The sequence below is a fragment of the Uloborus diversus genome, chromosome 4 (assembly GCF_026930045.1).
Source record: "Uloborus diversus isolate 005 chromosome 4, Udiv.v.3.1, whole genome shotgun sequence".
NCBI lineage: Eukaryota > Metazoa > Arthropoda > Arachnida > Araneae > Uloboridae > Uloborus > Uloborus diversus.
The window spans coordinates 54618859-54633397 of NC_072734.1; the positions used below are offsets into that span (position 1 = coordinate 54618859).

General features: G+C 33.4%; 1 long non-coding RNA gene across 1 annotated transcript; it reads right to left on the reverse strand.

Moving 5' to 3' along the window:
- Window positions 1-7009: 7009 nt before the first annotated feature.
- LOC129219698 (uncharacterized) lies at window positions 7010-12915 on the reverse strand. Its single transcript, XR_008580432.1, has 3 exons — window positions 12702-12915; window positions 11380-11465; window positions 7010-7151 (listed from the first exon to the last, which is right to left on the reverse strand). It is a non-coding gene; the product is annotated as an uncharacterized LOC129219698 (long non-coding RNA).
- Window positions 12916-14539: the final 1624 nt, after the last annotated feature.

Sequence of the window (14539 nt, forward strand, 5' to 3'; positions counted from 1 at the left end):
GAGAAAATTTTCACATTGTTGGAAGAAATAACAATTGGATAGTTAAGGCGTGCGAAGGTAACCAAACAAATATAATAAACAAGCAAACAAAGTTACTTTCACATTTCTGATATTAGTAAAGATTTAATATGCGTTCTGGGCCCGTCAGAAACATTTTAATGTGAGGTTCGGTCCTCGGGTAGGAAAAGATTGGGCGCTACTGAACTATTCGAACATATCCTAAGTCAGATTATAATATCACTTTTTAATACCTTTCGGCGTAACACAGAAGGGTCGAACAGGTTTCCATTGCCCGTGAATAACTGCATTCTTATTTTATGGCTAGGCACAGCGTCGAAAGTTTTGTAGTTATCGCAAGATACTGTGACAGGTAGCTCCTTCAGTGATTCCGCTCTCCACGCATTTGAGTGTCCCGGGAGCTTTCAGCTTCAAAGAGCAGTCGACAAAAGCTGCAAAGAAAAGTGCACAAAACGTTGTCATATTGGACATTCCAAAACGGGTTAGTTTCTACTAAAAAAAACTACGATTTTGTTAGAACCATTGTATTTTATGTGCTTTTATGCTATATACATAATTTATAGTTTATAAGTGTGGTTGTTTGACATCTACGTTAATGTGCCGAAATTATTTTTAATCCTTTATCGGGGCCGTGGTAACCCGATCGGTAGAGTGTCGGATTCGGGGCCGGAGGGTCCCTGGGTTCGAACCTCGATGGTCGAAAACCACCGTCGTCATTAAAGGGGACCTGGAACGACGTTAAATATGCTCGTGGTCTCAATGTAACTCCAAGTGAAACTATACCTCTGGGGGTGCTAGTACTAGGTAGCTATAGCTCCTGGACTAGTTCTAAATTCTCATTAACTGTTCGATCCGGTGATGGTGCTGTCATTTATCGGTACATAAAAATAATGGAGGCAAGGCACTTAGTATGCAGTCCTCGACATAAATACAGTTGTAGTCAGTTGTGACTCCGAATAGGAATAGGAATAGGAATCCCTTTATCGAAGAAGGGGAGTCTCAGTGTCAGAGTGGTCTAAGTGATTCCTTTCCACACTTGAATCGGTGGGATAGACTTTTAGAGCAGAAATTAGTAATTGGAGGGATCAAGTCCAATGATTGGCTAAGTAAAAAGCTGAAGGCAAGAGATCCCAAGTCACGTGATTCAACTACGACAAACTGGCGACATGATTTTGCTTAAAACTAATGAACGGAACCAGATATCATGTGACTTAGGATCTTTGCGTTTGTGTCAAGAGGTAAAAGACTTCACTCTCTCCACCTTTTATTCCTTCGCAATGGTTCGGTTCTCAACCTCGCTGCGAATGTACTTTGCCTCCTTTGTACTGTAAATCCTTTTATGTGTTTTTCTATATGTATTCTTGCACTATATGGAACAAAAATATATCTTTTGAAAGGAAGGTAAAACTCTTTAGATTGTAATCCTCAACATTTAACGTAATCATCAACTCAAAGACATGTAGGGCGTACTACACACGAGGCAATTTAGTTGTGGTCAACCTTTCAAAAAAGTTGCCTAAACAAATTATTCAGGCGTTGGTTAAAATGTGATTAACAGTCAAGAAAACAAATAATTTCTCATTAAAATTATAACTTTTAAATGTTAAAAATTGCAGCAATTTGTATGAATTAAAAATTTAAAATTACGAATGACACAACGTTGCCTAGGAACTTCTCTTCACCTTTCCTACGATATGCTTAGATGAAAGACTTTTGGATTTTAAAACTACTGAATATATATAAGACGGTTATTCAGAAAGTATCGAGACTGAATTTATTCTATTTATTCCAGAAAACCCATAGCGGTGGGGACTGTGCGCATCATGTGCGCACATATTTTCACCTCATCTCACAAAAATCGGCAGGTGTGTACAGCTCGCTGTTCAGTCACACTGACTTGTTTCATGTGGAGTCTTTGCGTGCGTGAAAACAAAAAATGTGAAAACACGGAGCAGTGAATCTGGTGTCAATTTTTGCTTTAAGCTCCTTAAAACCGGCTCCGAAACCGACGAGACTAACGAAAACAGTGCAGAAAACCGACCGGTGCTGTGGGCGTCCTCTCGTTGGATGCTTCATCATGACGGAGTCCCAGCGCACACCAACAATCTTGTGCAGCAGCTCCTGAAAAAAACACGAAACAACCCAAGTAACACATCTTCCCCTACTCGTCAGACATGTCACCTCCAAATGTCTTCCTCTTTTCCAAGATCAAGAACACTTAAAAAAGACACCGGTTTTGGGACATTGAAACCCATGAAACAGAATACGACGCAGTAGCTTCAGTACGTCGTTGGGCCAAGTGTGTTACCGTCAATGGAGCAGATTTCAAAGGAGAATGACTTCAAAACCTTTTTATGTATGTTGTTTTTGCACAATTAATTCAGTCTCGATGCTATATATATATATATATATATATATATATATTATATATATATAATATATATATATATATATATATATATATATACAGGGTGTTCCGTTTTTTTAACCTGCAAGACCTCTATTTTCGCAACCGTCATCTTAGATGCATACTTCCAATTGCCAAAAATGTTCAAAATCAGATGCAGTGTTACCGATATTGAAAATTTGAAGCAAAAAATAAAAATGAATGACAAAATGCAAGAATTTAATTTCTTATACGGACCCTAGGTTCCCTAAAATGTTTTAGGAAAATAATATCCATTGTAAAACAATTCCAACACAAAAAGTTTGACATTAGTACGACCAAATATTCACCGAGATACGAAACGCATCTTTTTGTGACTTACATCAATTTACTCTCGCCTTCAATAACACTTTTGGGGGGGAAAATGTAGCAGTTAACAAGGATTTAAAATTATATGTGTGCATAGGAGTGGGTTTTCAAATGGTTTGAGGCTTTGTCGTGTGTTTTTTGCGCATCATGGCATAACATTTCCATTTATTTTTGAATAGCAATTAAAAATATAAATACACTCAGGAACATTGAAAAATGGCGCCGCAAAAAGAAAGCATTGGATTGAAATGAAATTTATTGTACAGAATAATACGGATGAGAAGATACACTTGATCCCAAAATCTGGACAATTAAACAAATACAGGCTAAAAAATGAGATAAATACAGTGCTACTTCAATACCGCGTTGGATCCCATTTTGCTGCAATGCATGCCGCAATACGGTTCAACATTGAGCTAGTTAAACGTCTGGTGTTGTTCTAAGGCCGATGGACCTCCAAATTTTTAACAGCCACTTCTAAATTTTGCACAGAGTAGCACGGCGACATCCTGGCGTTTCAGCTGATCCCATAAATGCGCTATAGGGGACAAGTCGGGAAAGCGGGCTGGCTATAGAAGAGTCTTAAACGGGCGAAAGAAGTCTTGAGCAACTCTAGCTGTTATGCGGGCGAGATTTATCTAGCTGGAAAATTGCTCCAGGGAGGCCATTTAGGAACGATCTTAGAAGTGGTTGCAGAATGTCATTAACATAACGCTGGCCCGTTAAGATTCCACTTACTGCAACTAGAGTCGGCCAGCTATCGTAAGCTATAGAATCCCAGACCACTATGCCCACTGTGCGGGCAGTGTGTCGTGCGATAGAATGGGTGGTGTGGTACTTTTAGGGCACCTCCTCATCTGTGCGGGGATACCCTCTGACCCTAAAACGAATCGGGGATTCATCACTGAGCACCAACCACATTTGCCAGTCAGTGACATCCCACATCGCTCTGGCTTCGCATCATTGCAGGACAGAGTTACCATGTTTTGGTGTTAAAGAAAGTACACTAAAAGGGAGCTTGGACTGCAGATTTACTTCCGCCAGACGTTTTAGAAATGTTTCGGGGAACAACTGCTACCCTTACGCCTGCTGGTATGGTGAAAAAGGTCACTGTGGGATCCAGGAGTGCTTGCCGTACAATCCTTCCATCCTCTCTTCTCGTGGTCTTCCTGGTCACTCCAGACCCGTTTTTTTCCACGTGGGTACCACTCGTGTCCACTGCCTCCAACAGTTTCTAACGGAACACTCCGAACGATTCACCTGGGCAGCAACACGGCTCGTCGACCAGCCTGCAATTTTCTGACCGATGATCAAACCTCTCTCAAACTCGCTTAACTGTGAGAAACGCTTTCTAACTCGTCTACTTGGCATCCTTCACTCATTAAGGTTCTCTGATGTAATCGTAACATTTATAAATCCTATATTATGCACTGGTTTATCTAGCACAGTTTTCCTGATTTCTCCGATGCTGTATGGTAAACGGTCATGCGCATTGACACCAAACTTGGATCATTTGCATATCAGATGTCACTCTTCGTATATGCAAAATTTCGCGATTGTACCTTTCTTCTTTCTTGGGGCGCTATTTTCAATGTTCCTGAGTGTACTTTGCTTTTTAACTTCGACAACCTGTCAGTCTTCTAAAAGGGCGATAAGTTCCAACCTCATCTTCTGTGTGGTCCCTAAAAACTTTGAACTCGAATATCTCCTCGAGTTTTGGTAGCACAAATGTCAAGTTTTTTTTTCTTTTTGTAATATTTTTCAACGGAGATTATTTCTCGAAATATAAGTTAGGGGACTTAGGGCCCCGTATAAAAAGTTAAAATTTGTATTTTTTGACTCATTTTTATTTTTGTTTCAAACTTTCAATATCTTAACTCTGCATCTTATTTTGAGCAATTTTTGCAATTGAAAATATGCATCTAAGACTAACTGTTACGAAAATAGAGGTCTTGCAGGTTAAAAACGGCACACCCTGTATATAGATAGATGGATAGGTTTATTTTGCAATTAAAAGCTTCAGCATGAAAATTATCATAAGAAAAGAGTCGTGTTCAAATATAAAGTAGAATATAAGTCAAGTTTAAATTTTGTCATTAAATCTTATTTCAGTCACACTTTTAAACCACCACTTTTCTATTGAGGAGTTTTACTGTTTATTGTACGCCCATTTTCTTTCAATCAAGTTTCAATTTTGATATTTAATGCTTCATTTAGCGAGAATTAAAAAAAATAATAATCTGGATAGCTGAATAAAATAATGCACAAATAAAGTAAAAGAAAGAATTTATCCTTACACGTCTAATTGTTTTTTTTTTTTTTTTTTTTTTTTTTAAATCGGGGAGCACTCGCAGAGTGAGATATTTCCTCACTTTCCATGCCCCAATTTGTTTCGTTCAAAATCAGACACAAGTGCCCTTGGGTTCACAAAAACGATGTCAGAGTTTGTACTCACGTTTACACTCTTCGAAATTTCTCGTCCATTTATTTTCGGAAAGCTTACAGGATGTCTCCCTTGTTATTCCCTCTTCAAAAGTGTGTCCAAAAATGCAGTGCAAATTGCACGATCTGAAAATAGTAAAATACATTAGTAAATGGCTGAAGTGTTACTCTTTGTGTAACGGAAGTCTTCAAATTTATAAGTCATTGATGCTGCTATATTTTGCGCAAATTACTTACGAAACGAATGATTGACGGAACATTAGAGTAGAGCCGAGAAACAGATATTCTCGTTAAAGTACTTCTAATGGCCATAAAATGTTGTTTTCTTGATGAAAAAAGTAATTTAAAAATAAATATTTATGTCTTTTGATCCTGCAATTCCCAAAGTTAAAAAAATAATAGTTAATAAATAAAAAAGGGTTTAGGGGGAGTAAAAATCACAGTTCAATTTTTATTTTTATTTTTTTACTCAAATAGAAATATTTTGAATCTTTGCTCTAAGGCCATCAGTTCTTTCACACTTCTTTTTAAACTCTACAGTTTTACAGGTTCCGCGTAAGCTATAAAGCCTTCATGACCAAAATTTGAATGTTATGCTATTTTTTTGCACATTGAAAAAAAAAAAAAAATAGCATAACATTCAATACTTCTTTCATTTTACAGTTTTACATTTTTCACTAGAAATGGGAACTATGGAGCTCTTCGTTAGTAAGTTAATCATACTTTTTTTTTAAATTAACAGCCCAGAACACACCACGAACAGGGGGCTGCACTTCGCCCCTGCCCTTCCATCCTTAGAGTCAGAAATACAGTTATTTGAAATATTTATATTTTCAATTACTATATAATTTAAACAAGTTCTTGCATATAGATCAAGGTTTGGAGTTGGGCCTATGACTCCAGAAATCCACCATTTTGCGTCTTCCCCCAAGTACTTGTTCTGCAGATTCACTTACCACAATCACTTCAACAGTTTGAGTGTACAAAACTTTGGCAATTGCGTATGACAAAATCTTTTGTTTGTCACTCTTTTCCATCATTGAAAAGAAAGAAAGCAATCATGTTGATCAAGTTAATCAAATCTTCGTTCTTCAAAGCTTCAAAACTCAATTTTTGTTTCAGAATTTCTTTTATAGCTAATAGCTAACAATGATTTAAATTTATAAAATATCGACTATAAGGTTTTTCTGAAGTTACAGAGTTACATGAAGAAAAATGGTCAACGAAAATCTAAAAACGCTTGCATACCAAAACCTACAGTATTTGGGAAATAATTTGAATTTTTGGAACTTACACTCTTGATGGATATTTTTTACAGAGTGCTGAGGCAGTCTTCAATTCAGGAGTGAGGCACGTGGATCCAAAATTTTGCAGAACTACTACTTCTTCTCTTTCTACCTATTTTTGAGATGAAAATTTTAAATATCATTAATCAGAGCTCACAATAAACAGATCCAAAAACATAAATTTAAACTGACATTAATACTAATTGGAAACAAACTCAAGTGGGGGTAAGTGCACCAGTAGTCGTTTAGTCTAATTTAGAGCTTGCATTCTATATTGTCAATAAAAATATATTAAGTACTAACAATAGAAAATCAGTTTTTTACACATTAAAATTTTTAAGAAGTACTTGCCTTTTTGTAGTCCGTAAGCTTCGAAGAGGAAGGATCCTGAAACGAGACGCTTTTATTTGACAATTTTCGATTTCTCCATCACCAAGTTTTCTTGATCTGCTGTATCATCAGAATGGAGACAAATTGTTTTCTTGGTCTCTGTTGTAGTCTTCTGAATTATCTGGATAGTCCGTATAGTAATCATCATCAACGCGGTCATATGTGATATCCTCAAATGTCGAAGAACCGTCTTCAGGGATTACAGTTGAAGCAGTAAACTGTTGCTCTGTGCTTTTTGTCTTCACTGATTTTGCTTTCAGCTAAAGTTAACGTAAAATATAAAAGATAATGAAATTCAAAAAGTCAATCTCTTTTGCTTTTGAACATTTTTTTAACCTGATTTAGAATACAGTAGAACCTTTCAGTACAGACAGGGGACTGCATATCTTGTCCCTTAAATAAATGTGTCCCTTCTTCGGAGGTAAATGAATTGCCGCATGCTGTGTATACAGCCCAGTATTTTTTCATAACAAACTTAAACAAACGGCATTTAAGGTTAATTATTGAAACTGTTTCATACGTACTAAAATCCAGGATTATTCAAATTGGAGAAAAAAAATTAAAAATTAAAGTTTTATCAAAACTTTTGTAGTATCAATCTTTTATAACTGATTTTCATCAATCATAATTTTGAATTGATGCGTTACATGGATTTGTTTGACGCCATGTAATTTACAATGTAATACAAAAAAAAAAAAAAACAAAAAAAAAAAAACGTGGTCACGTTTCAATTTTTCTGTACAAAGCTTGTCACGGGCAGCGCCACTATCAATCAGAGCTTCGCCCATATAAAGAAATTGATGAGATGGAAAAGCATGAATGTAGGTCTCAGCAAGAATTTGAAATATATATTCGTTTCTTTGCATGTTAATGTCAAGACAGACTTTTGTCGGTTAATTTTTTGACAGAAAGTGAACCTTTCTTTCAATAAATTCAATATTTCTAATGCATTTATGCATGAATTTTTCTGTGACTGTCAGTTATATAGATTGTTCCTTAATGAGAGGGAACTACATGGAGGTCCCTATTCAAAGGGACTGGGACCAGAAAAAACGTTCCCTAAATAGGGGTGTCCCTTAAAAAAGGTACTGCAATATATTATTAAGTGATTGGTGCAATCGGCTACAAGCAAGCCTGCTCGAATTTTTCCGGGGGCAAAAGATGTATACTCAACACAATTTTGATTAGCAAACAGCAAAAACCAAGCGCACTTCTGTGTAAAAACATTAATTTTTCAAACAGAGGAGGGAGAAGCGATTGGCCCTCCTGTCCTCCTAAATGACAGGCCTGGCTACAAGAGATCGTTCATTCAATCGTAAAATCTCTTGTAGCTATTTCACTAGTAAATTTTATCAGTTTAAACCAATTTTTTCGTATTTTTATTTTATTTATTTTATTTAAAAAAATAAAGAAAGAAAAATGTATAATGTCTCAAAAATTAATTAGGTGGAATTGCAGAAATATTTTTTGAAAATATTTTTATAACAAGTTATTTGTTAACATCAGTTTTCATCTTTAACGAATCGAACTTCAATGCAAGGATTTTAAAAATTTCAAAAGAAGTTAGGCATTATGGGTGTAATCAGGATTTTTTATTAGGTGAACTAGGAGTAAAGGATCCACAACCAACCTATCTATACATAAAATCTACATATCAGGAGGGTGGGCACATGTGAACAATTTTTTTCATTTCTTAATGCTTCAAAAAATACTACGCATCAACTTCTCAGAGCAAAAATGTCCACATATTTAAATAACCTTTTCTTAGTGTTGGATTTATTTATTTATTTATTTATTTATTTATTTTTTTTTTGATTGTTCAATGAATTATTTTTTTCTTTATATTGTTTTTTAAAAATGGCTTCAATTATTCTTATGTGATCATATGGAAAGTGGAAAGATTTAAAAGACAGGACAATCATCGTTTTTCAAAGAAAAATATTTTTAATACAAAGTATATACATATATGCCAAAGACATTGATATTTTTAAAAATCTATTGTCATTTTAAATTGCAGTTTCGTGTCAAAGAGAAAATATTTTTTCTCAAATATATCCTCTGCTCACAGTTGAATTTAAAAGATTGGTAACACTTTCTAATCTGCGGTTTACTGAAAAATAAATTAATAGAAGTTCGACGTACATTATACTATGTTTCACTGAATAGGCAATAGAAAAACCACAAGAGTGCAATGTAAGGAATATTTTATTGTATGAAAATTATTCTTACTATATTTTCTTTGAAGTTTCATACATTGTATGATAATGTATTTAAAAATGATTTTAAGCTTAAACTTTTAAATTAAATTAAAATATGTCATTTTGTTTCCTGTAACTATTCGATAAAGCTAAATTGCTGACAAACTATTTAGTTTAAAAGAAATCTTGAAACACATAATTAGCAATAAATTCATGAATGGAACATAGGAGAAAAATAATTTTGAATGTCTACACATTTTTATAAAACGTATGATATCATACAGTGAGCTTATTATTGTTAAGAGGCACATGTTCTGTTTTCTTCTGTTTTATTCATATCTGCCCCAGATGTTGAGTTCACAATTGCTCTACCTAATTTAAGACTTACTTGAAAAAAAAAAATAATAATAATAATAATTCTTCAACAAAAACATCAACATTGTTTTTAAGGTATTCATGAAATGGTTTGCAATAATTAAGTTTAACTTATTGGTTAGTTTAAACTATATTTCCGCGTAAAGAAGACAGTGATGAAATTACTACATCTGATAATTAATAATCCTATTGAAAGAAAGAAATTGCAACCAAAGAAACACAAAATGGCTCAATACTCTAAAAGTTTTGCAAAAAGGTAGGAATGGCACTGTAGTCAATTGGGGATTTTTCAAGATTTTTTACTTTAAGTTATCTGATTAAGACATACCCATGATCACAGGCCCTCTCCCCCCCCCCATATATATATATATATATATATATATATATATATATATATATATATATATATATATATATATATATATATATATATATATATATATATATATATATATATATATATATATATATATATATATAATATATATATATATATATATATATATATATATATACGGAAATGACAAATTTTTTTATGTATATGCATATATGCATATATTTTATTTGAAAACAAGTATTTATATATAGTTGATTGAATATCAGTTAGGGTAAATGACTAGTTATGGGCACCCAATCATTAATGGGCATGTTCGTCTTGTATTGTCAATGTCAAGTTTGTAATCTATATTCTAGGAACAGGTCACCCTCGCTTAGTTATGAGCATACTTACACTAGTAATGGTCATACTAGTATAATTCAATTTTTTTTTAATGAAATATACATAGAAAGTACCCAATGATATTGAAACACAAATTTTTCTTACAATATAATCAAATGTAAAGTATCTAACAGTTGGAGAAACATAAAAATAAAAAACGGATAACTGACAAATTGCTTTTGAAAGGTTCGCCTGCACAGCAGCGACAAAAGGAAAAAAATAAATAAATGAATTAAATATAACTGTCATACTGCTGATTTTTTAGTTATTGTTTTCTAAATTTAGCTATGCTTTATCATCAATCCTAAATAATAATTTTGAGAAAGAATGGTCAAAACATTAACTACGGTCATATGTGCCAAAAACCAAAATACTTACTTTTAATTGACTAGTTGTGGGCACATATATCTTAATGGCAAAAATAAACCTATATATGATGAAAAAAAAAACCTAAGGAATGAGTACGTAACAATAAAAAATAAATAAATACATAAAATAAATAAAAAACGAACATAAGATCTTTCAGAAAGAAACCCCTTGAAAACTTAAATGCTAAGAAAATTCTCTATTGGTGATTAGGAAGCATTGACATAGTAAATTTCACTATAGATTAAACCTTATATTTGGAAAAAGTGAACCAGATATGTTCTTGAAGATACTACACTATATGACTAATAGTATTGGGACACATTCAAAAATGCAAATTTTTAAGGATTTCTCAGGGGAAAAAAAAGACCAATTGCTTTGTAACTCTTGTCACATAAAAAGTATGATCCAGATGTCATTTTCCAACAAAAGTTATATCACTCTCGCGCTTTGGGGATCAGTAACAAATTGAGGAAAACGAAAATGTTTTTTGATCATCATTCATCGTAAATAGCTGAGAATAAGCTGTAAATTTTAGAACATAGTTAGCACACTATGTGCAATTATTTCGAAAAAGTATCACTGATATTTACGAAGATATGAGCATTTCTTTCTAAACTACGATTTTTTTTAAAGGTTTTTGGCCCACAACGCACAAAATTTTCTATCAAATCTTACTAAACTTTCAGAAAATTTGACAGCATACAAGAAAATTTTAAATATATTTGAATTGATCGATTAATTAGAAGATAACTTCTGATGATAAGGCAAATTTATTTTGTTTAATACTGTTGTTTATTTATTACTTTTTAAATGCAGTAATATCATTACCTTTTCTACAAAATCTTGAAAAACGAGGATCTTGACAAAACTCTTTGTAAATCATGCCTATTTTAGGCACAATTTCATTCGGATTTCTGAAAAATAAAGTTTGGTTTAGCGACTCAGACAAAGAGAAAATTATGATTAATTACCATTAGCCATTTCAAAATGTTTTGTTATTCCATTCTATCAAAAAATTCGAACAATTTACAGAAGTACTGAATATACGTATTTCGATTTTTAATAAGTTTTCTAAGAAATAGAAAAAAAAAGTTGATTATAGAAAACGAAATGAATTTTTAGTAGACTCATCATTGACAAAGGTAGATTGATCGATTAGAGGATCCAATTCAATTCAAGATTTTTAAACTTTAAATTAATTTATCCATTTTTTTTATTTATTTTGATTGCAGAATTAGGAACCAGAAATGATTTGATTTTCGATATAAATAATTATTGAGATGTAGTTTTTTTCCCTTAATTTTTAATCTTAATTTTTTTTTTTGGCTTCAAAAAAAAAAAAAAAAAAAGAAGTTTCTTTACTTGCGAATCTTAAAATGTCCTTAAAATTTACAAATTCGCCTCTGGTTCCATTGTGTATGAATATTTGTAAATCAAGATCGCCTACATTTATTTGCTCATCAAAGCATGAATTGCATGATTTCGGTTTAGGCACATATCTAATGTGGCCATACATGCCGTTTTGAACAGGACTAAACACGAAGGGATATGGTGAAATATATTAAAAACTGTTTATAATAAAAGTAACATGGAGTAACAAATTTAAGAAAAAATGTTAAACCCAAACCATTGCCATTAGTTTGAATCATCCAAACTTTCGCATTACTAACATTGAACACATTATAAATTTTTCCAGCAGTAATTCATGAATTGAAAATGCATTTGCTCTCATGAATCAGTTGTGGACTGTCGAAAAGAGCCGTAGTTGTTAGAGCAATGTTGTTATCGAAGATATTTATAAGAAACCCTGCCAAGAAATTTGTTTTATTTAAAACCGAATAAATATTTTTTTTTTTTTCTAATGGGGCTGCGTTAGGAGCCAGATTCTTTTGCAGACCTAGTGCGATTCCCCGATATGGCATCCAATATTTTATGTGCCACCATTAAATGGCGGATGTCAATAGCACCGATTATTTTGACTACTAGCTGCCCCCAGATGGTGGCACCTGGACTCTCTTCAATGCGAAAATGCACTAGGAAATTAATTTTGCCGAGGATATTCAAAGAAAACGAATAAATAATAAATGGTCATATTACACATACCTGAGATAATTTTAAGGCGACATTTACAGAAAAAACACGCTTCTCACCCTAAAATTTGTTCGGAGTCCTTAATTCCCGCAGTTTCCATTGCGTTGGAAATGAAATTGCTTGTTTCGATGGCGATCTGCTTTCCGGTTGAAGTGTCCAGGAAGTTTCTCAAGCGGGACATCATTGACTTGTAGCTGATCTCATCTAGAAGCTCCTTGTCACCATGGGAACCAATGTTTTCCGTGACACTATCGGCCAGCGCCGCAAAAAAATGAAAAACGCAAACTAAATTGGAAAAAAAAAAGAGTAGTTTGATTCATTAAAATGTTAGCACACAAACAGAAATCATGTTGATATTTTAAAGCCTTTTAACGACTAGAGCATGTGTCTCCAAACTTTTTGGCAAAAATAACATTTTGGAAAATTTTTTGAGACTCGCAGGCTGATATCCAGAAAGAGATGGCTCAAACTTTAGTTGTGAATCACAGGCAAATTTCTGTATTTCGTTGATTGACGTCTGCAATTATTAATGTTTAAAATTAAGTGTTGATATTGCATTCCTAGAATTGGGAAACATGTTTCAAATTTTACCTCAAATCTTAAGATCTCATCCGCTAAATGTACGAGTAATCAAAATTATTTTGATCGTATCTCGAGCCGAGGCAGAATATCAAGCAATTACCGAACAGCTGAAGTACCTCATCCAGAGACTGTAGATTCACCCCTGTTCAGTCTGGGTGGTGTTAGTCTGGAGTAGCTATAAGAGGACGGAAGGTAAATAACCTCATTAAGAAGCTCAGAGCATCTTCACACGAGTAGCTTAAAATATTTTAGCACACCACTGTAAAGATTTAGTCAACCTCTTTACGCGGTTTTTGCCTTTAGCTTTTGTAGGTCCCAAAAGGCAAAAATACAGACTCTGTATGATGTAACTGAGTTGTTCGGTACTTGCTTGTAAGGTTTCCTTGGCGGAATTCTGCAATTGTTTGAAACCCCTAGTATTTGCTATCACATTTGAGCAAAGTTACGTGAGAACTACTCATTTAGCAAAACCATACATTTTTTTTTTTTTTTGGTGGACTTTCAAATAAAATAAAAAAATAAACAGAGACATCTTGCAAAAGCTTTTGTTGGGCATCTTTTCTCATCCATAAACGCATTTCTTTGCGTTGAAAAAAATAGTTCTTTATAACCTCGAAACACGGATACATAAATGCCTTACAATCCATAAGTTCATTTCTTAGCTTAGAGTTTCCTTGAAACTCTAAACACGTATCTACAATTCTTACTACCATTTGCATATTTTTAAAGTTGTTACAATGTTTTTCACTTTTCGAACAACGATAAACATTTTAATTATAAATAATTGTTACTTACCAAATAAAAACAGAACAACACGCCTGGACAACATGTTGACAATTAACCAGCAAAAACTCTATCAGTCTCTTTGTTCTGTCTTTATATATCGTGTTACCTCAGAAAAATTAATTTCAGGATTACTGACATTAGAATAAATCCATGTTCAAATATATTTAGGAATTTAATGCAGAATATTTCTTTGAATTTTTAAAATAAATATAGGTTTTTCCAAAAATATGTATTTTTTGTTTATTGATTGCTCTTCTGTAAAGAAAAACTACCACTAACAAACTCCTTTTCGTGGAAAAATTTCTACAAGTTCATGAGTCTGGCGGAAGCTATGCGTTTCTTGGAAAATGACAAAAGGGCTGAGTTTTTTTTAGAAATTGATTATTGTTCTGTGAGACACATTTCCATGGGTGCTATTCCGAGAAATTTGCGATACACAGCTGTTCTGGTACCAAAAGCATTGAATTATTCTTTGAATGCGGTAAAATTCCGATTATCCGTAGTTATTGTTCGGAATTATACAGTGAAT